The sequence below is a fragment of the Natrix helvetica genome (assembly GCF_964273705.1).
Source record: "Natrix helvetica genome assembly, chromosome: 7".
NCBI lineage: Eukaryota > Metazoa > Chordata > Lepidosauria > Squamata > Natricidae > Natrix > Natrix helvetica.
In genome coordinates this window covers 31,197,990-31,211,667 of record NC_138558.1, presented here as the reverse complement: position 1 = coordinate 31,211,667, position 13,678 = coordinate 31,197,990, and positions in this window count along the sequence as shown.

Sequence of the window (13,678 nt, the reverse complement as noted above, 5' to 3'; positions counted from 1 at the left end):
CCAAGTGGCAACAAATAGAAAATGGACAAATTAACAAAAGAAATCCATGGAAAAGAAGAAACAGAATACTACCAGATATGGAATAAATGGTATAGGTGGATGGAGGAAAGAAACAAGGATCAATGAAGGAAGACAACAAAGCCCAAAAATAGTAGTTAAGGAGAATTAACACATATATATGTATCCAAGTGGTTTAAATTTACTAGAGGTAATCAGCCAATATAGCAGACAGATGAGTAAAATAAAAGGCTTAAGAATGGTGAAATGCAAATGAAATATAATAGAAGGGGAAATAATATAAGGTGAGCGATATTGATTGGCAATTGCTATTAGAAAGAACAGGAAGCTCCTGTTCGTATTGTATTGTGTAAATATGGTGTACGTCTAAGTTTTGTGTGTGTGTATTTTACATGTTTGTAAATAAAAAATTAACAAAAAATGTTTTTGTTGGTAGACTAGATAATATTTGCAACTCTCAGTATTATTCAATATACCTACTTGTTTAATAAACAATTGTTAGAAAGACTCGGGAAAATGAAAAGAGGATATAAGATTTAATGTATTTCATTTTTAATCCTATTTTAATCTGAACTTTTATAATCAGATTTTCCCCCAACCTGGAACTATCCAAGTATGATGAACAGTGCTAACCCAACTCATCTAGAACCTTCCTTCTTTGGTGTTATATAAGGAGCATAAGGGCATAAAATTTCAGTGGAAACCAGTATTCTTACAAAAAAGAACACCATTGTGCTATGAAATGCTAGAGCATAGCTGGAACAGATCTCCAGAACACTTGATTATTTTTTTTATGAAGAAAATAATTTTGCTTCCTTTAAGAGAGAGTTCTCTAACTTTTCCAGCTTTGGGGACCAGCAGTGGAGGGGTAGAGGGGATGGTTTGGGGCAAGTGGCTGGCAAGCACGTGCATATATGCAGCTCCATTTGTGTGAGAAGTGTGCATACATTGCTTGACATTCACGCAAATGAAGCACGTGTGCATGTGCTTGTCCACTGCTCACGTGAGGATGTGTGCATGTGTGCGCATGCTCACCCACCATTTCCTCAGCCCGGTTGCAAACACCTCACGGCCTGAACTCCTGCTTTAAGACATCCAATAGAGCTGAACAAATACATGTTTCATGAGAGAATTATTACCATAGCAGCAAATGGTATAATATAAATGTCTGGAGGGATTCTGGTTATGGTATATTCAGATATGCAAGCGTATAATATCTTGCTTCTAATATCTACAAGAAGACCTCCAAGGTCCCTTCCAGCTCTGTTATTTTGCTATGTCCTATGTATTGCCATATGCTAAAGTAAAATGCCCAAAGATAAGGAATCAAAAGGGAAGATGGAAAACAATTTTTATAAAACCCAAATACAAACCATAATCCAGCAAATAAATATTATAGATTTAATGTGATTAGTGTAATATTATAGATTAATGTGATTAGTGTAATATTATAGATTAATGTGATGACATTAACTTCTTTGCTTCATGTTATTCAGAAATAAGACCTTTCAAAAAAAAAATTGGCACTAGATGTAATATCAATAAGTAAGGAAAGGTGACAGGCATAAGAAAATTAGAACGCAAGTAGTCCTCACTTACCAACTGCTCATTTGGTGATTGTTCAAAGTTATGACAGTACTGAACCATAAACTTTGTATCTCTTTTTTAATAATAATTTTGTTAAAAATTACAACTCTAATGATGAAAAACCAATACATCCTACAAGAAAAACAAAAAAATTGGTGGTAAAAAAAAAAGAAAATAAAAAAACAGAAAATAAATAAAAAAAATAAGAACTTAGTAAAGAAAAAGTTGATCTCCACAATTTACTTCTGCAAGCTGCTTTAACATATTTACAGGTATTAGAGCAGCAAAATGGCGTAAGAACAGTATATATTTAACACATTGTTTTTAAACACCCTAATTTTGCTCAGTGGTTAGTTGTTCTGTCCTCTTTTCTTTTTCTTCTTTTTAACGAACAGAACTGTAGCCAAATTAGTCCCCAAATCTAGTTCACACAGAAACATAGTTCTGGTGGACTTCATTTGGTTTTACAGAGTTGCAGTTTAGGATCTGAATATATCCCAGTTGGCTTCTTTAAGTGCTGAATAAAAAAAAAAGGATTTGGTGTCCAGTGTGTAATTTCCCCTGACATGTTTTTTAACTCATGTCACAGAAAATAGAGATCAAATCCTCTCTTTAAAGTCATTCCTACTGCTTATTTTACGGTTTGCCCTTACGGTATAAACCAGAAGCAAATGGTCATCATTCTGAGTGAGAGACAAGGTTCTTGTAAGAAATGCTTAGGTCTGTATTTTTAATCTTGCATTCCATGCTGGTTCAGGAACATTTAGTTTAACATTTTAATATATAACATGTTGTTACAATTGCATATCGGTAAAAGATTTGAGCAAAGAGAATGATTAGCAGCAGTGTGGAATTGGTTTGGTTGTATTTCAGAGATATGCTGATTTCAGGCTGATTCCAAAAGCATGTTCCTCATCTAAAAGCTGCATTAGAATAAATTGTGCTTCTGTAAAAATGATTAAAAAGTAGTCTGTCAATGTGTAAAAACACACTTATCTGCCACTTAATCCTTTAAACTAGAAATGCCAAGGAAAGAAAATGGCATTTTCCATCTGCAAGCATGCACTTTATTGCTGAGCAATATTCTTTCTAAAATATTGACCTTTAATGTGCTCTTTGGGTGTTAAATAGAGAATACATAGCTCTAGGTTTTTACATTGTCAGGAACAAAAATGATCTCACACTACCTGCCTCTAAAAACATCTTACTCTGCAGAACTCAGCAAATGAAATGTTTGTGAAGATGCTTGGTAGACATGTTAAAAAGCTAGAAAATTCTGGAGTCAAATGCATAGCCTTATTCCGAGGATTTAAAAAAATTACTATATAATTGAAACTGAGATTTTTCTTTTGGGATTGCTGAACAAACAGTTAGAAAAAAAAGTTATGAAACTTTGTTTTAGTAAACGATAATGCAGTGAAATTACTGTATTCATAAAGATACAAAGTTTTGGCACTATGTCTCATTTGATTTCTTTGATCAGAGAAAAGGTATGTATGTTTATTGCTGAGTGAAAACCCCTGATCTACTCCTGCATGAAACAGACAAAAATGAATTTAAACTATATGAATTTAATTATTAGGGGAAAAAAGATTATAGAACTGTGGGAAGCCACCCTCTCCCAGAAGAATGAAATATTTTAGGAAATATTAAAAAGGCAGATTATATTTCCCTAAAAGAGAAATAGAAATCTTAAGGGAGACAGAAACTAAACCCCAACAACCTTCTCCCAGCAGATATTAAGAAAGATGGCCATAAGGCCATTCTCTCTACAAGACAAAAGGCCTACAGCCTCAGGGTGATGGGAATTAAACTCTCACTCAGGATCCAAACCAGGACAAAGCCATTAAGCCACAATAGGACCCTTTCAGAACACAAGCCATTTCATTACATTATCACCCTCCCAGCTTCAACCAAACTTGGGAGCTCAAACAAACTCAGCTATGACTCCTGCATAGCCCCATGAGGGCAACCAATAGAATATATGCTCTTGCCACAGGAACGGGAAGCTCAAGTTGAAAGCCCAGAGAGGATATAAATAACTCTCACCTTCCACTCCATGTGGCTAGCTACCCATAATCACACGTGCTTGGTGATTCTGCTTCATCATTAAACCATCTTTCCAATCAGCCTCCATGTTTCCAGTGTCTTTCTCCCCACTTGGAACTGAACCAGATGGATATTTCTTCCAACAGAACAAATAACACTCATCCTGCATCCATAGAAGAAGAGATTAATTTACATTTATACTTACAATTGCTATATAGAAAAATAGAAGCTACTTCCCTGTATATTCTTTCTATTTTTCTTTTACTGTTTTCTTTCTTTCATCTTTAACTTTCTCTTTCAATTATTTTCTTCTTCTTCTTCTTACTTTACATTACTTTGTACTAATTTTCAGTACCTTTTTAAAAAAACTAACCAAAATTATATATAAAAAGAAATATTTATGACAAGTAGCGAGTTATTATTACTTAAAACAATTGTCATTACACTGTCATTTTGACAAATAGCAAACGGTATATATGCAACTTAAAAACATTGGCATTAAAGTCTACTGTATTATACAGAACAAACAGGTTATTGTTCATGTTCCTAAATTATTGATTTTATCGCTGGCTGCTACAGCAAAAACCATTTTAGTATCAATAAATTTCCTATGAAGGGACAATAATACTGAGAAAAATATCCAGATGGAAACCTGTGGGGCCATTGAAAGCACTGCTGAGTGCCCCTGCTGTCCAACCAACAGACAGAATTAATAACTGGATTTCCACTGGGAATAGCTGTGATAGGATATCAATACTCTGGAAAATAATCCCTGGCAGGGAATAGAATAAGCCATTCTACATCCCAGCAGTGTTTCAAAAACACTGGTTCTCTGCTGTTGATAAATGGGAATCCAGTGATCTACTATAGGAACCACAGAACTCCAGATGTTGCAACTCTCGGCATGCCTCATGCACAAGTAGGTAATGATAAAGGATTCTGGGAGCTGTAATACCAGGAGAGTCTCCTGCTGACTATCCTTTGTAAGCTAAATCATCCCTAATATGTTATCATTTTGCACTGCTCTCAGATTAACCAAGGAGCAGGTCAAGAGATGGGTGTGACTTATGATTGAAGTCCATACCTTTTAATGTGATTTAAGGCTTCAGTCATGTCCACCATCTTGATCTTTGCAAAATCCTGTGGACACATCTGAGTGTCCTTTAATCAAGGTTTGAGACTTTCCAAAAACCCTACACATTATATGAAACCAAAAGAAGCCACTATTTTTACATGGGATGGACTTATTTTAAAATTTACTATTGGTCTGCTATTAAATTTGTATATCATCCAACTCCTTGCAATAATGGGATGTTCACAAGTTAAGAAAAACACAAAATAAACCATCAACAGTAAAAACAAGGAACAAAAAATATATTGAAGTCTGGGAAACAGGCCTCTTGTCAGACAACAGGAGTGCTGATTTACCACCAGCTTATCGGGTACTTAAGAGCTGAAGACTTGGTGGCACAAGGAAACAACAGCTAATCACTTAATAGCCAGCCATCAACTTCCCAATCAACCAATAAGAAGCTATACCAGGGGTGCCAAACTCAATTTCATTGAGGGCCCCATTAGACTGTGGTTGACCTCAGGGAGCTAGCCGGGTGTGGCCAACTGGGTGGCCATGGCCAGTTTGACGCCACTCCCAAAGCTGCTGGCATGTTTTCCTCTTCGCACTGGGTAGACCTGGCCGAAGCCACCCTGGCCTGATGTTTCCTCTTTGCAATGGGTAGACTGGGCCAAAGAGACACGGGGCTAATCCCTTACATTTTCCAGGATTGCCCCTTGGGCTAGATCCAACCAAATTGCAGGCTGGATCTGGTCCACAGGCCTTGTGTTTGACACCGCTGAGATATACCCAACCAGGTACCTCATAAATACAACCCATGGTATAGCTCAAAGCTCACATTCCAGTAGAGAGAACTTCCCTGAGGATGGGCTCCAGCACCACAAAGCTTGGAAGACTAAACTTCTGGTCCCAGTGACCAACCCAGATTGGATCCTGCAAAAATATATATTGCTTCCCACAGCAAAGAAAAAAGTAGAGATAGCTAAATGGGCTGGTTTATTCAAAGAAAATAACATTCATAATTTTGTTTTCATTTGGAAACTACTTCTGAATGTTGTGCTTGTGTTAAAAAAAAATCCCAAACTTTAATTTAGATAGGTTCATTGTAATTTAAATGCTTAGTATATTAAGGTAAAAGTAAAGGTTCCTCTCACACATATGTGCTAATTGTTCCCGACTCTAGGGGGTGGTGCTCATCTCTGTTTCAAAGCCAAAAAGCCAGCACTGCCCAAAGATGTCTTTGTGGTCATGTGGCTGGCCTGACTAAATGCCAAAGACACAAGGAACTCTGTTAACTTCCCACCAAAGGTGGTCCCTCTTTTTCTACTTGCGTTTTTATATCCTTTCGAACTGCTAGGTTGGCAGAAGCTGGGACAAGTAATGGAAGATCACCCCTTCACCACTAGAGATTTGAACCGCCGTACTGTCAATCTTTCTGATTGACAAGCTCAGCGTCTTAGCCAGAGCCACTGCGTCCCATGGTTAGTATATTACTATGCAAAAGTAAAAAGTTGAGATTGTTTATTGTTTATTATCTTCTACTGTGCTAAAAACAGTTGGAAGTTAACACCTTTTTTATCTTTTTTCCCTTCTTACCCACACTTTCTCCTCTTCCTTTAGTTTCCTATTATTTTGATATTCCTTTGTATTTTATATTCTGATAAACTAATAAAATTGAAATACAGAAATACAAGATGCTGCTGGTGGTTTGGTTGACAAACTAGGATATAAACCAAGAATGGCATAGGAAATTATTAAGTTTTATGTGAAAATGAGATTTGGTTTTGTTGACAGGTCTGGGGTTAGGGATCTGTGGATGTCCTGTGTCCATTTTGTGTGTATGTCAGGAATGCTATTTTAGTCTGGACAGTCGTATCGTTTTAGTTAAGTTTTTAATTTATGTATTATTGCATACTCTAACCCATCCAGAATCTTTCTGGAAATGGGCTGCTTAATGAATCAGAATAATTACTTTAAAAATAAAATAAACCTATCCAGGTAGGCAAGAACTCTAGAACTCTGCTATTGTTTTTGTCACTTTTTGCATGTGTTTTCCTAGTTAAAGTCCATTATATTTTGAAAGCAATATGCTTATCCTGAAACAAATCTGGTAAATTTCCCACATTTATAAAGAATAAAAATCGCATAACTTCTTAAATCCCAATCTTTTTTCCATCAGAAAAAAAAAGTTAGTAAATGTAATTACTGTATTTCTATTCTGGCCATGGTTTACAATTACGTTTGTAATTCATTGTTTAACAATATAAATGTGCTAACAGAATTTCTATCTGCTTTTTTCAGCACCTAATGGTTCACCTTTACCCATTGAGAGTTGGCTATGATTTGGTTTCCTTCTTAAAATGCATTAGAACTATCCAGTTGCCCAGTTCAAACATGTACTTTAATAAATCATATAAAAAGCATCCTATATCACATAGATGTACTGAATGAGATAATCTAATAGCTTAGTCTAGTATAGCACAACTTTGTATATACTCCAGCAGAATTGGAGAACAATTAGCAAACAGTGAGAATATTATAGTACTCTATTGCAATGCTGCCATCTAGGGATAGTCTTAAGTTTTTGCAGCTCAGATATGGCGGCTCTACAACATAATCCAGTGTTGGCGAACCTTTTCAGCACTGAGTGCCGAAACAAGAGTATGCATGCGTGGGACTGCTGGAAACCAGAAGAGCAGCTGCCTGGCACGCATGCGTGGGAGCACTGGAAACTGGATGAGCAGTTCCCTGGCGCGCATGTGCACACTGGGAAGCTGAGCTTCCAGTTTCTGACTTGCACATGCGCGGAGGTCACCTGGTCTTCTGATTTTTGGTGCACATGTGCACACGACGACCAGATGGCCAGCATGTATGTGCACACCGAAACCCAGAAGAGCAACAGGCGACGGCTGGAGTGCTCCAAGAGATGGCTCTGCGTGCCACTTCCGGCACATGTGACATAAGTTCGACATCACAGACATAGTCAATAGAACCTTTACATTTAATGAAAGGTCAGGCTTCTGTATTTACTGAGATCTCCTTGTACCACTTTAATGAGTAAAATATTTATTTATTTATTTATTTGACTTATCAGTCGCCCCCTCTCCGCAAAGGGACTCGGGGCGACGTACAATCAAAACAGATATACAGATGTGGCATGGAGGAGGTGACATCAATGCATTAACAAATAAGATTCAAATAAAAAGCCACTGGGTTAAAATAAATAACAATAAATTAAAACAGTTAAAATAATTTAAAACCCCAAAATTTACATTTACCATAATTAAAATTGCCAGGGAGGTCAGAAAGTTCTAGTTAAGCCAGGCCGGCTAGTTGGAACAGGTGGGTCTTGAGTTTCGTGCGGAAGGAGCGGAGATCGGTCGTTATCCTGATGTCTGGGGGGAGGTCATTCCAGAGGGCTGGGCCCATCACAGAGAAGGCCCTACTCCTGGGCGCCACCCTCTGACACTGCCTGGTGGACGGCACCCGGAGGAATCCCTCTCTGTGAGAGCGAATTGGTCGCAGGGATGTATGGGGCAGATATAAGACAAATATAGACAAATATAAGAATTGTGCCTACTCTCAACAGTTGAAGAAACTATGTTTATACGATCAAGTATAGAAGGTGACAGTATATACTGTATCATCCTATCTTAGCTTTTATTGGTTTGAAATAGTCCCAAGATTTTCATAGAACATGGCTTCCTTATTCAAAGAGCACACTCTGCTGGTTGACTACCAGATCTACTGTACTCGCTTTAAAGAGGTTTGTCTTCTTAGTTCATATAAAAGTAAAACTACTGCCCTAAATACAGTAACCTTAGTAAGGTTTATTTTTCAATAGACATGCAAAGACTTGTGCTGTATACTTTGTTTCCAGATTTTTATTTGTCCACAAAATACATGTGAATGGCATTATTTCTAAATGGCAGGCAGACCTTAATAATGATGTAATCTATAAATGATACAGGCATTTGGTACCCAGTCAAGGAGCTTGACCAAATGACATTGGATTTTATCAGAAGGAGCAAAACAGAACTTTTACAAGCAACCTGGATTAAACTAGGACACTTCATGAATGTTTGGAGCTTCAATGTGCTGCAGAAAAGTAACAAAAGCAATGGCTATCGTTAATTATTAGAATCGTCAGTCAATTTAGTTAAGCGTGGTTTATTTGGAGGCCTATTTATTTTGCAGTGATACTAGCTGCACTAAAAATGATCTTATCCATTGTTACTTTCCAGGTGAACTATCCACGTTCTGCTGTTGCAGATATATTTACAGACTGCTGCTTAGATAAGGAAGTCTTAAAAGAAGGTAGAATAAAAAAACTGATGTTTCTTTGATCATTCTGATACAAGTAGCAACAAATGATTTTTGTACTGTATTGTTCATTTAAAGATTTCTCATTTTAAGACATCAGCTGTCCTCTGCACTCGTATCAATGCACAAACATTTCTGATACCTTTTGCTAATGACTGGTTTTAGATTTTATTTCTGTTACTTAGCAATTACTATCCTGCAGAGGGAATGTATTGTAAGAAATACTCCTTTGTTATGGTTTACTGAAGAGGCAGTTACTTCACTTCTAAAAGACATTTGTATTGCCTCTATGTTTTTCTCAGGGATCTGAGCAAAATCATTATTTTTCAGAATAAATTTGTGGAGACAAGATCATGAGCTGTCTCTGGGTTTTGGCATTTCTCTAAGATGTACCATCACTTGAGCAAATACAAAATGCAATTATTCCCTTATGATTTCATTCAACAGATTTTTGTAGGAGTATGACAAAAGTGATATAGAAAACCATCATACAGGAAATATATATTTGCTATTATTAACATAAATTGACAGGTGTGGGGAGCAGTTAATGATTCCTTGGAGCATAATTATTTATCCTGTGTATGTAAAGTATCTTGCCCAAGTTGTTAGTTTATCAGGAAATAAATAAATTTGTATTTTCCAGTTTGGGTCAAACAAGATCAGTTCTTGTACCAGAGCATCATGAATTTGAAAACAAGTCCTTATCAGAGCTTCTGTTAGCCATTATGAAACAAATACTGATTTACAATCTATCTATGACATATCAAAGCATACACATATACAAAAAAGAATTGAGTCAGAATATACTGTGATTACAGGGCTTCAGCAAAAATTATCTTTTCCAAGCGTTTGTGTTTGGTAAAAAGGAAACATTTTAATTAAAATTACAAGGAAGCATTCTTTCTGAATGACTTATCTATCTACTCTTCATTTATTATTCAAAATGAACAAAAACTACATGCAAAACATCGTAACAAATTGTAGGATGAACAATTTGAAAATGAAAAAAGCTGTCTCATTAGAGGAAAAAGGAAGTTGAGAAAGATTTCCAAGGAACTAATGCTGTGGAAAAAAAATATAGTCAGCTGGTAATGGCTGATTATATGTGCTGGTATGTACTTTAAATATATCCTCATCATAAAAAACTTTCCAAATGATGTAAACATTAAATAACAAGCAATATTATCAAATTATGCTTTAAATAAAGACAGATTAAAATGCATAACCAATAATCATGAGTATAGCTTCACAATCATAGTGTTCATGCTGGATATGGCTAATGGATTAAAATAAGATCCCATCTCCCCATCCATAGCATGTGAATCCTGTGCCCTTCCTCCCCATGTTTTTAAATTGTAAATTATTAGTTATTATAAGTATTTATTATTGCAGAGTTTTATTGGCTTTAATGTTGTCCAGAATCGCCTTGAGATCTAATAAATCAATCAATCAAAGGCCAAATAAATAAATGTATTAAAATAGTGAGATGTCAAATTGATTTAAAACAATTTAAGTTTGTGTGTAAATTGTAATAAAAATGGTATTTATTTTTAATGGAAAGATAAATGTGTTTGGACAGACTTCAAAGTATGAACTGTCAAGCAAAATAAGTACTTTATTATTGCTAGAATGTATGGGAAATTACAACCAGGTTTATTTTTGTTTAGTACAAATAAGCCAGTGAATATATCATACTGGGCCAAAGAAGTGCATTGCACTTTATTATTGTTATTTAGAAATGATTCATATGTGTTTTTAAGTACAATGAATCATACTCATGCCCAGCCTTTCCCATTTCAATAGTCAACCAGTGCTGCAGCATCTCCACATTCCTTAACAACTGGAATTTAGCAGGATGTTGCTTCCACTGTTGCTCCATTTATTTATGTAATTACCATTAGAATGTCAAAGGATAGTGTCTTGTAATAAAAAACACCACAGTATAACAATATACTGTGAACAAGTGCTTCCTTTTGCCTATTATGGATAATCCCACAACCAAGAATTGTGAGAAAAATGGGAGAAATTTTTTTACTACTGGTTCTGGTGGTGGGCATGGCAGGGGAAGGATACTATAAAATCTCCATTCCCTCCCCACTCCAGGGGGAAGGTTACTGCAAAATCCCCATTTCCTCCCAATCAGCTGGGACTTGGGAGGCAGAGAATAGATGGGGGCAGGGCCAGTCAGAGGTGGTATTTACTCTGAACTGCTCAAAATTTCCACTGCTGGTTCTCCAGAACTGGTCAGAACCTGCTGAATACCAACTCTGTTTAGTACATTATGATATATAATATTTGATACATTACAATGGACTTTCAGTGATATTAGTATTCACTGTCAAATACAATAACTCAAATGTCCTATTGTACCATGTACAAATCAATATTTGCAAATATAGATGTAAAACACCATTTTATTTTTGTTCTCTCTTTACCAAGATATCTTTATACTCTATGTTCTGTCAAGTTGATAGAAAATCAATAGATTCATATTTACACAAATGAAGAAAACATCCTTTTTTTTTTTAACTTCTCAATACTACAATAATATTTTGGACTTTTGGTCCCATTGTGCTTGTACGGAAAATAAATAAGTGATTATGTTGTTTCAGATGCCAGAATAATGCTTCATTAAAACATACAGTTTCGTAGTGTTCTAAAATTATGTTCTATGCAGTATTAGTTTGACTGTAAGACAAAAGTTTAATATTTTTGGACCAGTCTTTCGAACTACTTATCTACTACTGGAAGCTGATAGTTGGACAATAGAATGATTCTCTTATAATTATTGCTAAGAGATTGATTTTTCACTTTTGAAAAGACAAATTTATGATCCCAGTTACCTAGTCCCAGAAGACTTGATGTTAATTGCATCTTACAAACAAGTTGTCTGTAGATGTAGAATATGTATGGATAATTACAATGAAGTATATATTTATGAAATTGATAATTAAAATATTTATTATTTATTTATTATTCATATTTATAGACCGCCCCCTCTCCCGAAAGGGACTCGGGGCGGTGTACAGTCATTAAAATGCGTTATAAAATACATACATAAATAACACACACACACATATCCCACACACACACACATATCCCACACCACAGACACACACATATCCCACACCACAGACACACACATATCCCACACCACAGACACACACATACACACTCACATGTACAATTTATGTTATTACTTCCTTGAGGTAATTTTTTATTTTTAAATAATAAGAAAAAAATCCTTATTGCTTTAACAGAAAACTGATTCTATTGTCCTGCAATTGGATAGCAACTAAAACAGAGCTAATGCCATGGTAACATAACATATAACTTTATGCAGCCCCTTTATTAACTGTCAGTACAAGAACAATCTAGTAGCAACAACATAGATACCACTGAGAATCTATGTCACGCATCTCAAACTCATGCGACATTTCGCAACGTTTTTCCCATTCAGAGCTGGGGTGGACGTGGCCTGTGCATATGTATCTGGCCCGCAGGTCGCCAGTTTGACACCCTTGCTACGTGATTGCACCAGATGTAAGTTTAAAAAAAAACACTCATCCTTCCAAATTCTATTTTTGCCATAAAGTTTGAAAGAATGTCCTTTTTTCTTAGATTCCAGAATCTACCAGAGACAGAAAATGAAAACCTTAAGGATATTATGAGTACAATTTTAGCAGAATACATTAAGAGAGACAAAGAGCAGCTGTGGTGGGATATGGACCTGGTTTGTAGGATTAATTCAGCATATGCTAGAAGCCATAATGTTCCAAGGGAGGTACATGTTAAATTTCTCAGGAGGACCACAAGGGATGAGGTGCTTGGGGCCCAAAGGGAGGGACCACTAAAATATAAAGATGAAGAATTCACCATTCTTAAGCAAATTCCGAAAAAAATAGGAGAAAGAAGGAGGAATTATTCCTCCTTATCAAAGAAATTATACAATAAAGGAGTTTGGTTTAGATAGTTATTGCCAGAAAGAATGTTGATCTTTTGGGAGGTAAATAGAATTAGAATTAATACAGTGCAGGAGGCTGAAGCCTTCATTAAAAAACATTTCTCTCTTTTAGAGGATGAACACAGGGAAAGTAGTGAAAAGGGTAGCAAGGTACAAGATATGAAGGAGGGGGGGGGCTGTGGCTCCATCTGGGGACAGGGAGAAAGGAGCAATATCGAAAAGGCTCAGGTTACAAAAATAAAAGTATTTGAAATATTTGTAATTGTTGATATACTAGAAAGTGACAAAGGAAAAATGATTGAACACATGGTTGATACAACATAGAATAAGATTCTGTTTTTTGCTTATCTTTTATACGTTGTTTTTAATATTGTAAAAATTGTGAGATTTGGAGGGATTTCTACCACTAGCATGGGAGCTGCCAAAATTTTCTATGTACTCCTTTACCTTTTCCCATAAATGTTTAAAAACCAATAAAATTCTTTAAAAAAAACACTCATCAATTTTTGGTAATTTTATTACAACTTACTAATTATAATGTTGAGGGCACCAAATATAGTGACCGTGAGGACAGCTTGCTGATAGTACAGAAACTGGCAGAGTTTACAGCACCTACTGGTATGTCATAAATTCCAAACAGATTAGTAGCACAAAGAACAAGAGGC